The sequence below is a fragment of the Callorhinus ursinus genome, unplaced genomic scaffold (genome assembly GCF_003265705.2).
Source record: "Callorhinus ursinus isolate GAN/ISIS: 27379988/994484 unplaced genomic scaffold, GSC_fseal_2.0 scaffold28, whole genome shotgun sequence".
NCBI classification, from domain to species: domain Eukaryota; kingdom Metazoa; phylum Chordata; class Mammalia; order Carnivora; family Otariidae; genus Callorhinus; species Callorhinus ursinus.
The window spans coordinates 7484680-7497611 of NW_027397090.1; the positions used below are offsets into that span (position 1 = coordinate 7484680).

General features: G+C 48.7%; 1 protein-coding gene across 6 annotated transcripts in view; it reads left to right on the plus strand.

Annotated features, from left to right (window-relative positions):
• Window positions 1–6043: 6043 nt before the first annotated feature.
• Window positions 6044–12932, plus strand: part of CEMIP2 (cell migration inducing hyaluronidase 2) — a 101585-nt gene continuing 94696 nt past the window's right edge. For 3 of the 6 annotated variants that reach the window (XM_073878084.1, XM_025891547.2, XM_073878086.1), the window contains exon 1: window positions 6780–7301. The gene's annotated coding sequence lies outside the window, so the exon portion shown is untranslated. Of the gene's footprint in view, window positions 6183–6778; window positions 7302–12932 lie in introns of those variants that run through there. The other 3 variants (XM_025891548.2, XR_012374035.1, XM_073878087.1) reach the window with 3 other exon arrangements.

Sequence of the window (12932 nt, forward strand, 5' to 3'; positions counted from 1 at the left end):
AACAGATTTTGGAGGCTGATAAATAAATAAATGTTTTTCCTCTCTCTGAAAAGACTGTGTCAGAGTTTTAGCTATAGCAGAATTGCTTACATCGTAGTTTAAAGCAAAGATCCAGAGAGTTTAACTGGAAACACACAGTCTTCATGACAAGCTGATGAAGTGTGAAAATGAGGTTAGTTGGATGCAAGGACATAAAGAAAGAAAAGATGGTTTTGTAGACACTCGGTGGTACCCCCGTGGAGAAAGGTCACACTAACATTCCGTAATGTTATTGCATTCGGTCAATGGGGGAGAAAATTCTTCTAAGACTTTTAATTAAGGTGAGGATGGCAAACAGCATATCAACACCTTCCCGGAGAAGCATTAGTCACCTGGGGAATCATGTCCATACCCAGACGCTAAATGTAGCCAGGAACAAGTATGAACAGAAAAACGAGATTTGAAAACGATCGTTCAGGCCCTCATAGAATGAAACACTGTAGGGATTAAGTTCTAGTAGCCTGGTGGTGGCAGGGCGGCACAGGGAAGCAGAGAGGGGAAGAGCGGCTGGTAGTCAAGGGAGGTTCTGCCTTCAAAAGGTTTGGAGCTGGGACATACAAAGCAAGCAGCGGCACTAAAATGCCGAATTCGGAGGTGTACAAGCTCTTTCCAGATCCGGTGTTCGATCCTCTCCCCGTCCTGCAGGGCTCTGCGAACTCCTCTGCCGTCCACACAGCACGAAGTGTCACTCTTGAAATACTGTGCTAGACTCTTAGGATTTAAAAACGAATGGGGTTTCGGGCGCCTGACTGGCTCAGTCAGAAGAACATGTGAGCTTGATCTCAGGGTGGTGAGTTCGAGTCCCACATTGGGTGTAGAGATTACAAAATAAATGAATAAATAAACTTTAGTAAATAAATAAATAAATACGAGGTTTTATTTGACAGAGAGAGAGAGAGACACGGCGAGAGAGGGAACACATTCAGGGGGAGTGGGAGAGGGAGAAGCAGGCTTCCCGCGGAGCAGGGAGCCCAATGCGGGGCTCGATCCTAGGACCCCAGGATCATGACCTGAGCCGAAGGCAGACGCTTAATGACTGAGCCACCCAGGCGCCCCGAGGAGGTTCCGTCTTAAATCTGATTCTTCAGGTGTCCAGTTCACTAGCTGTAAGGAAGGGGGCAGGATGGGGATGGCTGGGGTAGAATGTACTTAAGCAACATGGTGCGGTGCTGGCAGGGATGTCATGATGTGTATATAGAGCCATCGGAGTTGAGGGGAGGCCCTGATGGGCCCCAGAATGTTCACAAAGAGGGTCACATTTGATCTAGTTCTCAGGAGGTAAAGGGACAGTGGTAAGCACAGTAAGGGACGGGCTGGCCAGGGTACGGATTGGGAGAACTGGCATTGCCGAGAGATGGGGTAGGGATGTGCATACAGAGCCAGAGAGCTTGAAAGAATAAGGCGTGTTTGGAGTGTAGCTGTTGTTTCTCACCATTAAAAAGAAAGTTCCAGCTTCCTTTAGATCATGTTCATCGTATTTTTCTCATGGCCTTCACCTCCAGCCTGGATCTTAGAGCACTCAGTTTCCAATCCCCACCAAAAAAGTCATTGTGAGTGTAACCTGATATAAGATTCTAACTTAGCCAATCATGGAAGGCTAAAGAAGGGATGGCCAGAGGCACTGATGACACAGTATGCTGAGCACTTATGAGGTGTGTGGGTAAGCCCCTTATAGTGTCATGATAGTTAACCCTCATAACAACTGCATGGACTAGCTACTATCATTCTTTCATTCATTCATCCATTCAAAGTAAGCTCTATGCCAAATGTGGGGCTCGAACTTACAACCCTGACATCAAGAATCACATGCTCTATTCATTGAGCCAGCCAGGTGCCCCCATTCCCATTTTTTAAAAAAGATTTTATTTATTTGAGGGGCACCTGGGTGGCTCAGTCATTAAGCGTCTGCCTTCGGCTCAGATCATGATCCCAGCGTCCTGGGATCGAGCCCTGCATCTGGCTCCCTGCTCCGCGGGAAGCCTGCTTCTCCCTCTCCCACTCCCCCTGCTTGTGTTCCCTCTCTCGCTGTGTCTCTCTCTGTCAAATAAATAAATATAATCTAAAAAAATTAAGATTTTATTTATTTGAGAGAGAGTGTGAGCATGCAAGTAGGGGGAGCAGAAGAGAGGGAAGTAGAGGGAGAAGCAGACTCCCCGCTGAGCAGGGAGCTTGATGCGGGGTTTGATCTCAGGACCCTGAGATCATGACCTGAGCCAAAGGCAGACACTTCACCGATCGAGCAGGCCAGGCGCCCAGCCCCTATTCCCATTTTTAAATGAAGACGTAGGCACAGAGAGGCTGGGCATCTTTGTCTGAAGTTGTCTTGCAGGGAGCTATGGACTACGGTTCTAACCCAGGCAACGTGACTGAAGGACCTCCACTCTTAGCTCATTTGCTGTCCTTCGTCAAGACTGTGAGCACTACCACCACCAGGACAACAAACAAGAGGCATCATATGAACATCTCACTCATCCTGGGTCTTTCCCTCCTCATGTGGAAAGGACAAAACACCAGTGAGGGACTAGGTGACTACCTACTGGTGCTAGGCTACCAGATCTGGTTTCAAGGGAGGACTGATAATTGAGGGGTAGCCATAGCCAGCCCTCTCCAGGTCTGCCTGGGTCTGCCTGGGCTGCTGAGCTGCCTTGCCCAAGGTCATGACCCTTCCCAGGATGCACCATATCCAATGATTAATTCAGGAGGCTATGTAAAGTTCCGGCATCTAGGGACAATAATTTGGAGGTTGGCTGAGCCCGTTGCTGGGTTCACATGGCAGCTCAACTTTTCCCTCTGTCCCATCCTGCTTCCTGTCCCTCCGTCCAAAGGTGTTGACCTCATGGACATTTTTTAATGAACATCTTGCCACTCTGTCTCAGAGCCTGCTTCCCTGGGAACCCGATCCGTGACAACATCAATTCCATTGACCAGAGAAGTCCGTGGCCTCTCACTTTGTGTCCAGTGTAACTTCCATTCACATTACAGATCTTCCTCAGCTCGTGATGGGGTTACATCCGGATAGACCCACGATAAGTTGAAAATATCTTCAGTCAAAAATGCATTTAGTACACCTAGCCTACCGAACATCATAGCTTAGCCTAGCCCAGCTTAAACGTGCTCAGAACACCCACATTACCCTACAGTTGGGCCAAATCATCTAACACAAAGCCCATTTTATAATGAAGTGTTGAATATCTCATGTCATGTATTGAGTACTGTGCTCAAAGTGAAAAACAGAATGGTTGTCTGGGTACAGAATGGTTGTGAGTGTATCGGTTGTTGACCCTCGTGATCTCTGGGCTGACTGGGGGCCTCGGCTCCCTGTCTCTGCCTGGCATCATGAAAGAGTCTCATACCACTTCTGGCTGGACCAGAAAAAGATCCAAATTCGAAATCTGAAGTATAGTTTCTACTGAACGCATTTCACATTCGCACCATCGTAAAGCTGAACGATTAAGTCAGACCATCGGAACTTGGTGACCATCTGTAGTTTCAAAACCATCTGCCTTATTTTAAGAACCTTTGATTTTTTTATGTTTCCTGATAAATACCCAAGAACTTAAATTTATAAAATTCTCAAAGGTCAGCCATACAAGGACACAATGCCCCCTTTTGTGTCAATAGACTTTTTTATTTAAAAAAATTTTTTTAAAGATTTTATTTTTAAGTAATCCCTACACCCAACGTGGGGCTTGAACTTACAAGCCTGGTATCAAGAGTCTCATGCTCTACTGACTGAGCCGGCCAGGTTCCCTCAGTAGGCTTTATTTAGAGAAGTTTTAGGTTCACACCAATATTTAGCGGAAGGTATGGAGTCTCCTACACCGCCTGCCCACCCCATCCTCCAGGCACAGCATCCCCAGATATCCATGTCCATTTCCTTTGGTTTCGGCAATAGGTATAGGTTATGCAAGTAGACTTCTTTAAACCCAAAACTTTCATTAAAATAGTTTATGTGATTTTTTTAATTGTTATTTTTAATGTTTGAATGGTTGGCAGACTTGATTTCAATAGGCTCTTACTCGGCAACTCGCTAGACTTTTTGAGTCCCAGTGTCCTCGTGTGTACAATTGGAATAACAGTTTTGGGGAGGATTAAATTAGATAACATATTCAAACTCCAAGCTAAGTGCCTGGCATTTAATATTCAGAAAATGGGCATTTTTTGGGGGAAGATTTTATTTATTTGTGTGTGAGAGAGAGAGAGCACTAGCAGGGGGAGTGGCAGGCAGAGGAAGAAGCAGGCTCCCCTCTGAGCAAGGAGCCCAACCCAATCCGAGGACCCTGGGATCATGACCTGAGCTGAATGAAGGCAGACGCTTAACCGACTGCGCCACCCAGGCGACTCGAAAACAGGCATTTTAATGTAAACTTGGCACTGCGTAGGCCATAGCATGTATGTGTTTTCCATGGCTCCTATAACACATTACCACAAACTTGGTGGCTTAAAACAGCAGAAACGTATTCTTTCATGCTCCTGGAGGCTGGAGGTTCTAGGGGAGAGTCCTTCCTGGCCTCTTCCAGCCTCTGGTGGAGGCTGACACTGCTTTACTGTGCTGCATCAGCTTGCATGCTCACATTGTCTTCTGTCTGCCTCCCTTTTATAAGGATACGTGTGATTGCACTTAAGGCCCACCCTGATAACCCAGGATAATCTCCCCAACTCAAGATCTTTAATTTAATCCCGTCTGCAAAGACCCTGTTTCCATATAAAGGAACACTTCCAAGTTCTAGTGATTAGGATCTGAAATCTTTGCTTACCACAGTTTACCATACAGGGTGACACATTTCCTATCCTGCCTTTATAAGGCATGGTCCTAAACATTGCACCTTTGATCACTAAAATAGTTCTTTGCCCCTTCTAGTTTGTCATTCAAAACCATCTGCTTTATTTATTTTTTATTTATTTATTTTTTTATTGAGAGAGAGAGAGAGAATGATAGAGAGCATGAGAGGGAGGAGGGTCAGAGGGAGAAGCAGACTCCCTGCTAAGCAGGGAGCCCGATGCGGACTTGATCCCGGGACTCCAGGATCATGACCTGAGCTGAAGGCAGCCACTTAACCGACTGAGCCCCCCCAGGTGCCCCTGCTTTTTTTTTTTTTTTTTTTTTTAAGATTTTATTTATTTATTTGAGAGAGAGAAGGAGCAGGTAGGAGGAGCATACTCCGCACTGAGCAGGGAGCCCCTTGTGGGGCTGCATCCCAGGAGCCTGAGCTCAGGACCCCAGCTGAAGGCAGATGCTTAACCAATTGAGCGACCGGGGCACCTGCATCTGCCTTATTTCAAGAAACTTCTTCCCTCTCCTAGAGGGACAGGGGCTCCCAAAGTTGGGTAGTTTCATTAAGGTCTCAGCACTGGGCCATGTTGCTATTGTGGAGGCATCTTTCCAAGGTTTTAATTAATTCGAGGATGTAGCACCATTTCTCAAACTTACATATCCCAGGCATCTGTGTTTCAGTAGGTCGTGTGAAGTTTGGGAATCCGAATTTTTCAAAGCTCCCCAGGGGAAGCTTATCATCAGCCAAGATTTGGCTACTTTTTGATTTCTACAAACTCCTGCACCAAACTCGTGGATATAGGGAATTCCCTTTCCCGCCTGCTGGGTTACATGGTCATGGTTACATGACTAAGGTTTTATTAAAAGGGTGGAGTGGGGGGAGGGGAGGAAGAGCAACCCTGAAAAATGAACACTCCTATCTGTACAGTATTCACTGAAAGAGTTCCCTTTCGGGACAACTTCCAATTCCGAATTAAACAGAGGATGACGACTGCCTGGATTTGGCAGTCCTGCCGCTGTCACTAGCTGGGGACCTCGTGGGTCTAACTGATCAAGCCCCGGCCGCGCCCTCGGCGGGAGCCAAGCCTCTTCCTCGGTGGGAGCAACTCCAGCGAGGGGCGGGGTGGTGGCGGCTGGGCTACTCCAGCCCGCGTGCGGGAGTCCGTAGACCGGTCGGTAGGCATTGGGGTGGGCGGGCAGCCACTCCAAAGTGACGCGGGCAGGGGGCGTGGGGAAGCGTCGTTGTATTTATTCTGGACGGAGAGCCGGGTGCCGGGGCCGCTCTGCGTTGCCGGAGGAGCTGTCCCGAGTCAGAGAGCCGGCTGGTTCTTCGGGAAGCGCGAAGAACCCAGCGCCCGCGGTTGGCCAGGTGGGGGCGGCCGTGGTGCGCCGGCCCGACGCACAGAATATTTTCGGGAGTTATGGAAGTCCCTTTGGGGATGATGCGGCTCAGAGTCTGGCTCTGGCGGGAGCGATGAGGGCGCAGTGTCCAGCTCAGCCGTGAGGTGTTGGGGCGCAGTCAGGCTCAGCCGGGAGGAGGTGGGGGTGCAGGGTACAGCTCAGCCTTGGAGTGATGGGGTCGCAGTGTCAGGCTCAGCCAGGACAGGATTGGGGGGGCTGGCTCCCCCGGGGGTAATGGGGGCTCATTGTCAGGTTCAGCCGGGGGTGATGGGGGCTCATGGTCAGGTTCAGCCGGGGGTGATGGGGGCTTATTGTCAGGCTCGGCCGCGAGGTGCGGGGGGCACCGGCTCAGGTTCACACTGGCCGGGTAGGAGTTTGCAGCCGCAGCCGGGGGCGCGGTTCCCGGGCGCAGCAGCGGGAGGCGCTGAGCGCCGGGGTCCGGAGCTCCCGCGGAGCCAGGCGGCGGGAGGAGCCCAGCGCGGCCACCGCCTCCTCCGGCCGCAGGCTCCTCCTCTCCCCCCGCCTCCTCCGTCTCGTCCGCCCGCCCGCCCAATCGGCAGCCCTCGGCCCAGCACAACCGGGCCGCTTGTCTGGCCGGCGGAGGCTGAGCGCGACCTTCGCGAGCCGTGGCGCCCGCCGACCTGGGGCAAGCGGGACTCCTGGGACCCCGCTCTGCCCCGCGTTGCCGCTGCCTCCCTTCGTGGCGGGGACGCTGGGGCGCGCGCCGCCGGGGCCGAGGCTCCCTTCCTCCCGGAGGGGAAGGAGCGGAGAAAGCCGAGCGGCTGCTCCCGGAGCAAGCGAGCCGAGGCCCCTGCCCGCGAGGCTCGGGGCTGGAGGAGGCGGAGGCGGAGGCGGAGGGAAGTGCGCGTCATTCCCGGGAGGAGAGCGTTTCACCTCCAGGCAGAGAGAGGCTGCGGCTGCCAGTTGCATAAAAGCGGCGGCGGCGGCGGTGGCGGGCGCGGGGCTCCCGGGGCTCTCTGGCAATGGAGAGAAGATCCGGACCCGGGGACGCTAGGAGCTCGGCTCCATCTCTTTGGACCGCGGTGTAGGCACCTGGAGTAACCGACGCTAAGTGGGGGAGGGGAAGGTAAGCAGCGGAGGGCTTCCCCCCCCCCCGCCCCGCCTCCCCAGCTGCGCGCAGGGGCCACCGCGAGGTCGCCGCCCGCGGCCCCGCGCACCGTCCCGGCTCCCGGCTCCCGGCGGCCTGGCATTTAGGCATTTCTGCTGAAATGGCAAACATCCTCCCGCCCTCCCCCCGCGCTCCGCGATTCCCGGTCTCTCCTCTCTGGATCCGGAGTAACCGGACTCCCCCGGAGTAAATCCTCTCCGTAAGAAGGGGTCTGGGGAACCGCGTCTCGGTTTCTTTCTCTCCGTCTCTCTTTTCATTACGTTTACGGAGAAGGAAACAATGGACCTTTGAAAGTCGGTGTGAACAGCCTCAAACTTTCCGGAGAGGGTTGGGGTGGGGGGGAATAAACCCCACAGGAAGCACAGTGAAAGGCTGGTGGAATGTGCATTGCAGAGTCTCGACTTCGGTGCGCGCGCGGACGCGTTTGGGGGTGACCATTGTCTCTTTACTATTCCCCTGGGTTGGTGAACCGAGCCCTCACCCCTTACCCCGCTTTGTGTTAATAAAAGTAAGGGGGGGACTTAAAAACCACTCGCAGCTTTCTTTACAGCTGGGGATAGCCTTAGCACTGGACCCCACTCCCAGCTTTACTCTGCAGAGTTGGGAGGTCTTGGCAAGGGAGGTGGTCCTGCTCTGTGAGGAGTTCAGTAGTTAATGCCAGTTGCTATATCCTTTGCAATAAAACCAAGGTCCCGATGTCCCTGGATGCTCTCTGCCGAGGATTGTCACCAGACCTCGCTGTGAAGCAGAAACCACTCACTCAAATTCTCTGCCTAAGGTTAGGAAAACAGACTTTGATATACGTCTCCTTTCATCAACAGTCGGGGCTAAGGATGGAGTGTTTAATAATTTTAAGAACTTTCATTCCGCTCGGGAGCCACTCACTGGCTTGTGGCCACTCTCCTGGTCTCAGAGTGACAGTGTGATGCGGTGTTGCATAATTGCACGTGTTGAGGGTGTGCAGATGTTGTTTTCGGGAGCGCTTCCCGGGACAGAATGAGAATTTAGAGGCAGTGGGCTGGTGGGAGATTTCACCTCAGCTGAGGGAGGCCTCCGCCCTCCGGGCAGACATAGACATACCTGTTGGCAGGGGCTCTGTTTTAAGAAATGCATTTCAAGTATTTGGCCTTAGGGTTCTTTGGTGGGCAAAAAGGAGGTATTAATCTTGAAGGAAACTTGCTATTTTCAGAATTGGTCTGGGCATCATGCTCTGGTTTGTGCGCCTTTGATTAGCTATTCAAAGGGCTCTTTGGGGCTTGCATTTTTGGGCAAAGCAGAAGAAAGCAGTAGGCACTGGTGCTTAGTAGACACTAGGTAGTACCTTCTGGTGTTGTGTCCTTTACCTTAAAGTTACTCCCCTGACTTTCTGCATACCTGCACTCCAGGGTCAGTGTGTGGGGTGGAACTAGAAGTCTGCCCCTGGGTTTCAGTTCATTCCACCTGATGCTGTTTTATCTGATGAATGGGTGTTTAAGCTCAGAAAATTAAGGTTAGAAGGGAATTTTGAATCCTCACCTACCTGTCCGGCTTTAACAGCCTGTGAACGAAGCCGAGGCATGTGTGGACAGGGAGGTCGGATCAGTACATTCTTCTCCTGTGCTTGTTTAGGTTTTCTTGGTCACTGCGAATTGTTTGAGTCCAGGCTCCTTTGTTGATCTAACCTGTAACCTACAGATTTTCTGAAGTCTCAGATTTCACAACAGGAAACCAGAATGGGACAACACCTCCTTCGTGTTCTAATGAACCTAATTTAGCCTGTTCCCAAGCTACCTTGGGAATGGTGGGAAGACAGACTAGAAAGTAAAGTAGCGGTGGGCCATTTCCGAAGTCGAAAGGCTACCACTAACCTACCAGCTCTGCACCTCTGGGCCCTGAATTTGAGAATGATACGACGAGCCACGCTGCAGAAAGAGAACATTGGAATGCTTATTATTAAGTACAGTTTTAGACTCCCATGGGATATTGGATGTAAGGGTGTACTTTGTAAAGTGCTATAAAATAGGATCTTGCATCATCCACCCACCCACCAACCATGCATTCAACTAACAATTATTATTCACCTACTGTGTGTCAGGCACTTGGGAAGCACTCTGAATGCCCACTGTGTGCTTGTCGGTAGGGAGAGGGAGTTGGATGGAGTGGTTCAAGCTTGGAAGTCACAGGGAGCCAAGATCATCTGTGTGGTGGCTTCCGTCTGTAAGGAAAGAGGAGCTGGTCTCTGCTGTTGAAAGGAATGAGTCTAGGCTGGGGGAAAAGGAAATGAACAATTAGAGAAAGCCCAGTACGTGTGTATGAGTGTTTGGAGCATCATGCATAGAATGCTTTAAGAATCCAGAAGAGGACCAGATTGGGGGGCGGGGGGGATGGTGATGAGGAAGCAATTTAGTGAAAAATAAAGTTTTCAAAAATCAGACAAAAATAACAGGGGCTGAACGCTGGTGTCAGGGGTACCCTTTTAAAACGTAAAGATTGGAGTACTTGAAGTCAGAATTGAGTTTAAAACGAGGCTCTGACATTTGTTAACCATTTGCTGCCGGCCAAATGCCCTACTTCACGTTTGTTCATCTGTAAAATTAGTTTAAGAATACTTTATTGAATTCTTTGAGGATTAACTTTTATTTAATTCGCTGTGTATATAATAAAGTGCCCTTTCCAGAGTGTTCTGAATCGCAGCTTGAGTGCAGTTTTTCAGACGGTTGTGCTGGATATTGTCATAAGGCATTCCTCAACGTGTCCAGGCATCTTCCCATCCCAGCCACAGGAAACCTTTTCATTGCCTTTGGGTTGTGAGCACTAATTAGAAGGATGGGCTGGCTCGTACCGTACCTCAATTGAGAGGGGCTTGTCTCGGTCTGTACAGTAACTGCCACGTTCTCCCTCCACCCCCCCGCCGCCCCATCTCCCAAGTCAAGCTAGCCCTTCTGCTTTTCTCTCTCCCAACAAGATGAATAGGGAAAAGGGAAAAGGAAGGAAAAGCCATGCATCTGCATTTTTGAGACCCTGACAGTGACCCTGACTAGTTTTCTTAGTTTGTAAAGAGGTGGAATTTTCAACAATGCTATTAAAAAAAAGGCTGTTCCCCCAGTAAGAATAGTTGCTGTCTGGGTGAAAGTGAATCTGGAAGCACTATTTGTTTTAACCTACTTGCCTTATTCTCCACTTGAAATGGACCTAAGCTCATCTGACATTTTAATAAGTTGCCTTTGACAGAAATCCATACTCACATATTTAAAACTATCATGTTCAGTGTGATTGGGGGGGGGGAGTACGAATGTAAATCACTTTTCAGGACATGGTGAATCTTAGCATGTAGTTTGAAAGGGCTTTAAAAATAATATTAAAATGAGGAAGTTGAGACCCAGAGAGCCTAACTAATTAGGTAAGGTCATATAATAAATTAATGGCTGAGCAGGGACAAGAACCCCTTTGTCCTTATTTCCAGTCAGCGTTTCCCCCCCCCTCTAATATACTCTTAATTTGTTCCTGTTTGGTTTTGTTAGCAGTTTAGTTATTTTAATGTTTTAATGGGGAAGTAATTTGCACTTGGGCTTAGAAACCCATTGCACCCAAGTTTAAAGCAGACACTCTACCTTTTTTGTTTGGGAGGATTTACACGTGATATGATGTACGCAGTGGGGTGATGTTACTTGTAAGAAATTTCTGGCAAATAGGGAACTAAGTGTAAAAATAATGTTAGCTTTACTTGCATTTTTCACAAATAGTACATGAATGTAAAATATTGTAGAAGTGCACATTTTTTAAAAAGCAAGTTCCTGGAAACATTATTCAGATTTGTGTTGTGAATCATAGGATAAAAGTGTATTAGAAATATGTTGGCATGGTCTTTTGTTTTCCCTGTACTTGCTTTGGGAAGCCATTAATGTTGGTTGTCAGGAACTATGTTTGGCAAATATTTTATTGCATTCCTAAGATGTGCAAGGCTCTGTGCTGGTTGCTGTGAGCAGTACCAAGATGAATGAAGCATAGGGTCTTTATTAAAATGCCTCTTTAAAAAAAATGGCACAGACTGGGATGCTGTGTATGACTTAAAGCTCAGAATTGCTATCTCCCATCAAATCAGTCCTTTGATCGATTAGGCAAATCTGCCTTGAAATTGTTATTATTAGTCTAACCTTGTAGCCAGATTTGTAACATGACATTTATTTTCATTACATGGTCACAAGTGATCAACCTTTGATATTTATCTTATCAGGACTCCATCTTAGTTTGGACAATAAGTAAAAAGTTGACAGCATTTGGAGACTTTATATTATGAAAAGTTTGCCTCAGAGAGCTTGTAGCAGTCTTAGCTTTAATATAGTTTTTAAAATGGTCTTAACACAGCACAGAAGTGGGATTGGAACATTGTTGCCTGAAAGGATTGCAATTTAAGATGGTCCATGTTGAGCCACTGAGAAAAGAATTGTCCTCATTGACTCTAAGTTTGATATAAGTATCTTAAAACATAGGAGTATCCGCAACAAGCCAGATGTCTTGGTCATATCTAATTATGAAGTCTCTCCGAAGAGTGAAATTGTTACTGATTTGGGGGCTTCTGCCTAATTATTGGCTCGTGCTTGGATACTGCCCATCTCCTATTCTTATGATGGTCCTTACTGATGGTGACTCGCTTCCCTGAAGAATGAGTAATTTTTTTTGCATACAATGAGGTTGGAAAATTAATTACTAACATTTTAGGGAGTGGAAAGATTAAGTTGAGCACAAGGACAGATGCCTGATCCCTGCTTCAGAAGGAATGAGAAAAATGAGTCATTTTGGTTTTTACTACTGCCAGTGGTACCCTTAAAGTCCACTTCGTATGGGGATTTATAAAATTCTCTTTCCTTAATGCCAAAGATGTGGCTTTAATTGTGCAATGGGTACTTGATGACAGCCATTCCCCAGCCACCCTAGGACATGCTCCGATAGAAACGAAGTGCTAGTAATACTGAGAAGCTAGCAGTTTGGTAGCAAGTGGGCTGTGTATGGGGATAGAGCTGAAAAGGCCAAATGGAAGATGAATTGGCTTTTCAGCACAGTTAATGACGTCTTTTGATGAATGTTAATAGCTGCTTTCCCAAGTGCTTGTGCTGATTTAGACACTGCCTGTCCTCTCCATATGGTCACGCTTCACAGTGTATGGTCAGCTCATGGATAACTGCCCCCCTCCGCCCCGCTGCTGAGTTACCATGTGGTCTGAGCTTGGCTTTAACCTTCAAGTACCTTCAAGTATTTCTTCTTGCTCCCTATTTGTGCTTAAGGCCCTTGAGCCCATCATGCAGCCCCTGTTTGCCTGTCTCACTGCTGCTGGCCAGAACCTGTCCCTGCTCAGCTATGCAAAGTCTAAGACCCTTTGTTGGTCTTCCCTGCTGACTGTCTGGCACTACTGAGTTTTGATGAACTTTGAGACTGGAGGAGGTGTAATATGGTCTCTTCCGTAGCCTAGGTTTCAGACGCCCCAGGAGATCAGGCACTGTTTTTGTTTTGGCCAGGGACTCACCTGCAGCCTTCCAGAAAATACAAGAGACTTCTGTTGTTTCCTCCCATATTGGTCATCGTTGGACAGTATGTTGTCATGGTAGTGGCTGG